The sequence below is a fragment of the Glycine max genome, chromosome 18 (assembly GCF_000004515.6).
Source record: "Glycine max cultivar Williams 82 chromosome 18, Glycine_max_v4.0, whole genome shotgun sequence".
Classification (NCBI taxonomy): Eukaryota; Viridiplantae; Streptophyta; class Magnoliopsida; order Fabales; family Fabaceae; genus Glycine; species Glycine max.
The window spans coordinates 27,499,263-27,507,051 of NC_038254.2; positions in this window are offsets into that span (position 1 = coordinate 27,499,263).

The following is a 7,789-nucleotide window of genomic DNA, read 5'->3' on the forward strand; positions in this document are numbered from 1 at the left end:
ATTGTCTGGTCCAAAGACCTTTCTGCACATTTCTTCTGGTTTCTTTGACCAGGAGCTTCCTTCTTTTTTACTTTCTCCCATTCTTTGGTTGGGAATTTTCCTTCTTTTCTTTTTTCTTTCTCCCACTCTTTGATTGGGAATTTCCTTGCTTCCTTTTTTCCTTTGATTGGAAATTTTCCTTCTCTCCTTTTTTTGCTTTCTCTTTGATTGGAAATTTTCCTTCTCTTTTCCTTTGATTGGAAATTTTCCTTCTCTTCTTTTTTGCTTCCGAGGGTAAGGATTAACATTCTCACCCTGGGTCAAGGTTTATGGTGAGTCAGGATTTTGGCTCAAGACTTGTAGAATGGCTAGGCATGATACATGTCAGGGTTTGGTTTGGTTCAAGGATAAAAGGGATGCCCCACATTATTTCCATGACACAAATGCAAAAATGATGATTTGGAAATTTTATGCAAAACTGGTCATGCATGCATCTATGTGGACACTCAAATGTCAAATTTTTATGGTCATGTGATGCTAAGGCTCAGGATTCATCTCCTCTATTTTAAATCAACCCAATGTTTCCAAAATATGTTCTTTTATCAATTTGTGCATTCATCCGAGTCCATTTTGGGCGTCTGGGAAAATTTCACAGCATTCACCCTTCAGGTGTACACACATTTTTTTTCCAAAAACTAGCTATGATCAGCGAATTTTTCTTCAAAGAAAAGTTGGAAGTCATCTCTTTTCAAAAGCATGTTGGTTTTTCAGCTAGACAACTTATTTTTCTTTTTTCTCTCTTTTTTTTCTTCTTCTTTTTTTTTTATTTGTTTATTTCTTTTTCTTGTTTGTTTTTTTTTCTTCTCTTTTTTTTTCATGAGGTATTTTGCTATATACATGCATATCCAAGGTATCTTGCTACCTAAACATACATATATATGTTTTGTAAGGTATTTTTGCTATATACATGCATATCCAAGGTATCTTTCTACCTAAACATACATATATATTTTGTGAAGTATTTTTTGTTTACATACATGCATATCTAAGGTATCTTTCTACCTAAACATACATATATATATATTTTGTGAAGTGTTTTTTGTTTACATACATGCATATCTAAGGTTTTTTCTACCTAAACATACATATATATATTTTGTGAAGTGTTTTTTTGTTTACATACATGCATATCTAAGGTATTTTCACTACCTAAACATACATATATATGTTTTGTAAGGTATGACTACCTTCCGAGCTTGCGCTTGTTTTATTTAAATTCCCAGGATCATGAGCAACTAGGTGCGTCCTACTATAAAAAGTGATCAAATAGCAGGCAGAAATTTAAAAGGTACTAGGTTGCCTCCTAGTAGCGCTTCTTTAACGTCTTGAGCTGGACGCATGATGGCTTGTAGGTCACGGACCTAGTACTTTGCTTACCTTTGGCTTTCGACTTGGTCGCCTGCTGGTCGGCCATGTGTCGTAGGCAACACTCTAACCTTTTTGCGGATGAGCTGAGGTGAACTCTAGAGGTGGTGGCGGTGTGTCTATTGCCCGCTACCGGCCATCCCAATGCTGTTGTGGTGTTTCGCCTTGCGCCTGCCTGGGGGCGCAGTACTTCTTGATGAAAGCTCGATTAGTAGGGGGCGTGATGCCCTTGCTGGAGGTGACAGGTACTCCGTAGAACTGACAGAGACCCGTAATTAGAGCTTGACAACTCCAAGACCCTGTTGGACTTCTTCTGGTCCACTGGGTGTCTTGCAGGCGCGATCCCTGCAAACAATAGATGAAATCAGAAATCAGTTGAGCGATGTGCATACTTACCTATGATGACGTGACCTTGCCGGGGGGTACGGGCACCCTGTAGGACTGATAGAGGCCCGTAACCAGAGCTGGAAACCCCAGGGCCCTGTTTGACTTTTTTGGGTCCACTGGGTGTCTTTGTGGGTGCGATCCCTGCAAACAATAGATGGTATCAGAAATCAGTTGAACCATATGCATACTTACCCACGTCGGGACGACACAGACCAACTGATACTTTTGCAGGGGGAGATTGGCAATGCGGTCGCTGGGCAGAATGTTGCTAAGTAGCAATGTCATCTATATCTGTGTAAGAGTGGTCATGTTGGTGCGCATGATCCACACTCGTCTCTTTGCAGCGGCACGGGTGAAATCTTGCCCTGGTATGCATAGTAGCTGTGTGATAGCCTCCCTTTCTGGTTGTGCTTGCACAGTTGGCCCTCCTCCAATATCAGGGGGTGGCCTAGGAACCGTTAAAAGGAAACTACTGGCCCCTTAACCGGGAGTGAAAGTCTCGGTTAAGAATTTAAGGGCAGAGGACCTTAAATCCTCTTAAGGTGTGGATGTGGAGCACACTGAAAATGAGGACACGTAGCCCTCTAAAGGTGAGGGCGTGCAGCCCTCTCAAGGCGAGGATGTGTAGTCCTCTAAAGGTGAGGGCGTGTAGCCCTACGAAGGTGAGGACATGCAGTCCTCTGATGGCGAGGGCGTGTAGCCCTCTGAAGGTGAGGACGTGTGGTCCTCTAAAGGTGAGGGCGTGTAGCCCTACGAAGGTGAGGACATGTAGTCCTCTGAAGATGAGGGTAACTAGTACCCAAGGCGAGGGCGAGTAGCCCTCTCAAGGCGAGGACGTGTAGTCCTCTGGAGGTGAGGGCGTGCAGCCCTCTGATGGTGAGGACATGTAGTCCTCTCAAGGTGAGGACGTGTAGTCCTCTGGAGGTGAGGGCGTGCAGCCCTCTGATGGTGAGGACATGTAGTCCTCTCAAGGCGAGGACGTTTAGTCCTCTCAAGGTGAGGGTAACTAGTACCCAAGGCGAGGGCGAGTAGCCCTCTCAAGGCGAGGACGTGTAGTCCTCTGGAGGTGAGGGCGTGCAGCCCTCTGATGGTGAGGACATGTAGTCCTCTCAAGGCGAGGACGTGTAGTCCTCTGGAGGTGAGGGCGTGCAGCCCTCTGATGGTGAGGACATGGAGTCCTCTGAAGGCGAGGACGTGTAGTCCTCTAAAGGTGAGGGCGTGTAGCCCTACGTTGGCGAGGATGTGTAGTCCTCTCAAGGTGAGGGCGTGCAGCCCTCTGTTGGCGAGGACGTGTAGTCCTCTAAAGGTGAGGGCGTGTAGCCCTACGAAGGTGAGGACATGCAGTCCTCTGATGGCGAGGGCGTGTAACCCTCTGAAGGTGAGGACATGCAGTCCTCTGATGGCGAGGGCGTGTAGCCCTCTGAAGGTGAGGACACGCAGTCCTCTGATGGCGAGGGCGTGTAGCCCTCTGAAGGTGAGGACATGCAGTCCTCTGAAAGTGAGGACACACAGTCCTCTTAAGGTGAGGGCGTGCAGCCCTCTGTTGGCGAGGACGTGTAGTCCTCTGAAGACCAGGGTACTTGTACCCGAGGGTCCATCCTTATGAGAAAGCAAGAGATCGACTCATCGAGAGAGCCGGTCATCCCAAATTCAAAAGATTTGGACATTTAGATGTAGGGAATCTATGTAGTTAACATGATTTTGAGGGATGCAAATGCATGCAACCTTTGTTGTGAAATTTGGGTAAATGCGGACTTTGTATGAAACAATGCAATGTAATGGAAAGTTGTACAATGTTCATGGCATTCTTTCCCTATTTTGTGATTTTGATTTTGATTTGATTTTTTTTTTTTTTTTTTTTGGAAAACACAGATTGACTGCCCTTTTGAAAAAGGTGATAATTCATGCAACCTCATCCTATCTTTTCGCAAATCTCTTCGGGAACTCCCTCAGAGTGTATGTTCTTTTTGATTTAGTCACTTGACCATTTTGGAGTGACGGCAATGGAGTCGTTTGATGTTTAATCAATCCATTGAAATCCTAGGGTTTGTCCCTTTTTTTTTGTTAAAAACATCGATGGGTGAGAACTTTTGATCGGCCCCTATGTTCACTTGAGGCTCATGCACGGTGCCCCTCATTGCCCCAGTGTAAGGCTTTGAGGTACCAATCGTTTTCTTTCGTCATGACCTTGTAGGAGGGAACCCATTGGGTGAGAACTTCTAATCTGCCCCTAGGTTCACTTGAGGCTCATGCACGATGCCCCTCATTGCCCCAGTGTAAGGCTTTGAGGTACCAATCGTTGTCTTGTTTTCATAGCCTCGTAGTGAGGAAGAATGAAAGAAGCAGTTGATTCTTGCAAAAAGAATTTTCCAAGGACGAGAAATAGTTGAAGGATTTTTTGATGGATTAAGTCAAATGACTCCTATGTAGAAGCAAGATGTTTTGATGTCTTGATGATGCTAAAGGATCAAGTGCTTCTAAGTTTTATTCAAGACAAGAATCCAAGAAAGTCAAGATATATGATCAAGTTGATTTCTAGAATCTTTTGGAAGAAGTTTCCAAATTGAAAAAACAAAAGGTTTGACCAAAGAATTCTATCATTTCAAATTGAGATTTGCTCTCCGGTAATCGATTACCAGCAGCTGAAAATGTTTATAATAGTCACTAGAAATTTGAATTCAAAATTTATAATGTGTAATCGATTACACATGGATGGTAATTGATTACCAGCAATTTATTCAAATTTTAAAGCCTGTGATCTATTACACAAGTCTTGTAATCGATTACCAGAGGAGATTTTCAGAAAATAATTTCCAAGAGTCACATCTATTCAAATGGTTTATGAATGGCCATCAAAGGTGACTTGGAAACACGAATTTAAAGAGAGTTTTCATTGCCCAAAAAGTTTATCCTCTCAAAAGATTAAGAGTTTTTCTGAACTGAACTGTCTTATCCTCTCAAAAAGATTCCTTGGTCAACCACTTGCATATTCAATAAGGAATTTTGATTGGTCTTCATTGTACAATCTATCCCTTTTAAGAGAGAATTCTTCTTCTCTTCTTCTTACTTCTGAAAAGGTATTAAGAGACTGAGAGTCTCTTATTGTAGAGGATTCTTGAACACAAGGGAAGGGTTGTCCCTGTGTGGTTCAGACTTTGTAAAAGGAGTTTTACAAAGAGAGTGGAAAATCTCAAGTGGGTTTCTTGAGGACTGGACGTAGGCGCGGGAAGTGGCCGAACCAGTATAAATCAAGTTTGCATTCCTCTCTTCCTTTAAACTTCTTTTATTGCTATTTATCTTTTGCTTTAAAGAAGTTTATTTTGATTTGTCTTTTGAGTAATTCATGTTAAGGGTGCATTGTTAATCCAAAAAGAAAGAGTGATAGTTCAATTGGGGAATAGTCTTTGCATCTTAATTCAACCCCCCTTTTTCTTAAGGTAACTGAGGCCATTTGTCCAACATCCTATTCTTGACAACTCGCTTCTCTAAGAAGACAAACTTTCTGGAATGATAAAATGAAGTCACATGAACGTCTATATTTTTACTTGAAAACACAGTCAATCAAATGCCTTTTTATTTTTTTTTATTTTGAAACTTATTTTTTATTTTGAAACTTATTTGTTTTGAACTTTACTCATTGTTTTACGGCAACCCCACCAACGTGCAAGACGAGTAATCTCTGATTGAACGGTCTTGGAAGTCCAAACTCAGGAGCACAGGTCGCTTGAGCAAACTGACCAATGGCTTGCACTTGAAAATCCTGATGAGTCATTAGAGACATCTAACAACAGTTTTCAAAATTTCCCCATGTGTGGCATCTCTTGTCAATGTCAGGATTTACACGCGATTCTCCTCAAATTTCAGCCAGCCCACATCAATTAGACCTTGCACCTTACGCCTGAGGGTCATACAGTGCTCAATGGAATGCCCCAGGGCTCCCCCACGATATGCACATGTTGCGTTCGAGTCATATCCTCAGAAAAATGGGGGTTTGAGGGAACCTAGCAGGGGTTATGGCTACCATTGCGTTATCAAGTAGATATGGGAGCAAGTTAGCATATGACACCGGAATTTGGGGTGAATCCTACAGGCTTTTCGCTGCAAAATTCATTTCTTGGTTGGTGTTTTTTTTGGTTTGTGCTAAAGGTGGTCTTCGTCATTGGAAGTGCGGTAGACAGGCTTTGTGGTTGATTTAGGGATGGCCTTTGTGGATAACTGAGTGGTGGGTAAGGAGGAGGTTTGTTGTTGACTGAGTAATGACATTGTTGGGTTTGGTGGGAAACTTGGCCGTATAGGAATGGCAGTCACAGCATGGGTTTCTCCCTCTTTCTCACCCTCTTCATTTGCCCCAGTTTTCTCAGTCGTCCTAGTAGGATGATCAAATTTGCCTCTTTTCGGCCCCACATCGATCCTTTCACTGGCGAAGACCAAATCCGCAAAGCTTTGAGGGTGCGCAGCCCACCATCTTTTCATAGTAGAGTATCGATAATGTGTCTACCATCACGATCATCGTCTCCCTTTCCATCATTGGGGGTACCACCTGGGCCGCTAGATCCCTCCACCTTTTGGGCGTGTTCTTTGAAAGATCCGTCCCCCTTTTTGCAAATGTTCTGTAGTTGCATCCTATCCGGAACCATATCAAAATTGTATTGATACTGCCTAACAAAGGCAACCATTAGGTCCTTCCAAGAATGGACTCGGGAAGATTCCAAGTTAGTGTACCAGGTAACAGCTACCCCAGTAAGACTTTCTTGGAAGGAATGTATTAGCAATTCCTCATCTTTTGCGTATTCCCCCATCTTCTGACAATACATCTTTAGATGGTTCTTGGGACAAGTAGTCCCCTTGTACTTGTCAAGGTCCAGCACCTTGAACTTGGGAGGGGTGATGATATTGGGTTCTAGGAACAACTCTTTTAGGTTAGCAAAGGCATAATCTTCACCTCCTTCAATGGCCCTGAGCCTTTCCTCTAGATGATCCAACTTTCCCATTTCTGCCATAGCATGAGGGTTTTTACTTGTCGTGGAATGCAAGAGGTGTAGTTGTGGGTGATACTGAGGGCCTTCCAAAGGGTTTTGTAGGGGTATACCACCAACTGCTTGCCCTTCCGTGGCATATCCGAGGCAAGGCTCGAAGTCGGCTAGATTGTGGTGGGGAATTTCATGTGTCCCCCCCACGGTTTAAGAGACATGTGCATGATCAGTTTGGGGTTGTTGGCTCTCAATGGGTATAGGAGTGGAGTTATTGACATTCTTATTGGGAGTGTACGCCACTTTGGGTGGCGTATAGTTGAGAGGCAAGCCATATGGCGGGAAGGCGTGCTTGTTTTGAATTTGTACATTATGGGGGCTGCCCGTACTTCCCAAATCTTTGCCTACCATATCTGAGGTTGGATGATTCATTTGGTTGATGCCGGATGGGGACATCAGGTTCACCTTAGCAACAACGCTGGTAGCGGCAATTGCAACCGCATTGGCTTCCATTATCTTCTTCACGCTCATCATGGCCTCCATCATTGTGGCCATTTTCTCTTTTATCCCCTCTACTTCACCCATTACTCTAGCTCTAGCACAAGTTCGGTGAGGACGCCGTAAAGCATGTTTTTTTTTTGATAACAATGATTAAGTTCATTTTATTTTATTTTATTTTATTTTTCAAGGAAAGAATGCAATGAGCAATGCAACCAATGAAAAGCATGGATGTATGCCAATGATGTACAGTTGAAGTATTGCGAATTTTTACGCAGGATATGGGGTTGAATCAATTTAGATTTTCAACATGGTCCATGACATCTTTGTCAAGGTGAAACTGGAAGTAACAAGGACATCAACAATCCTAAATATGTTTGGCAGTAGACGAAGCAGTGATGTGACTCGATTCATCTTTTGCCCCAATTTTGCAAGACGGTTACTTCCATATTTTGACTTGATGAACCTTTTTATAAAAGCATGAGCTTGGTTCAACCCTATAATCCAAGGAATGGCAATTCTGATCGCCA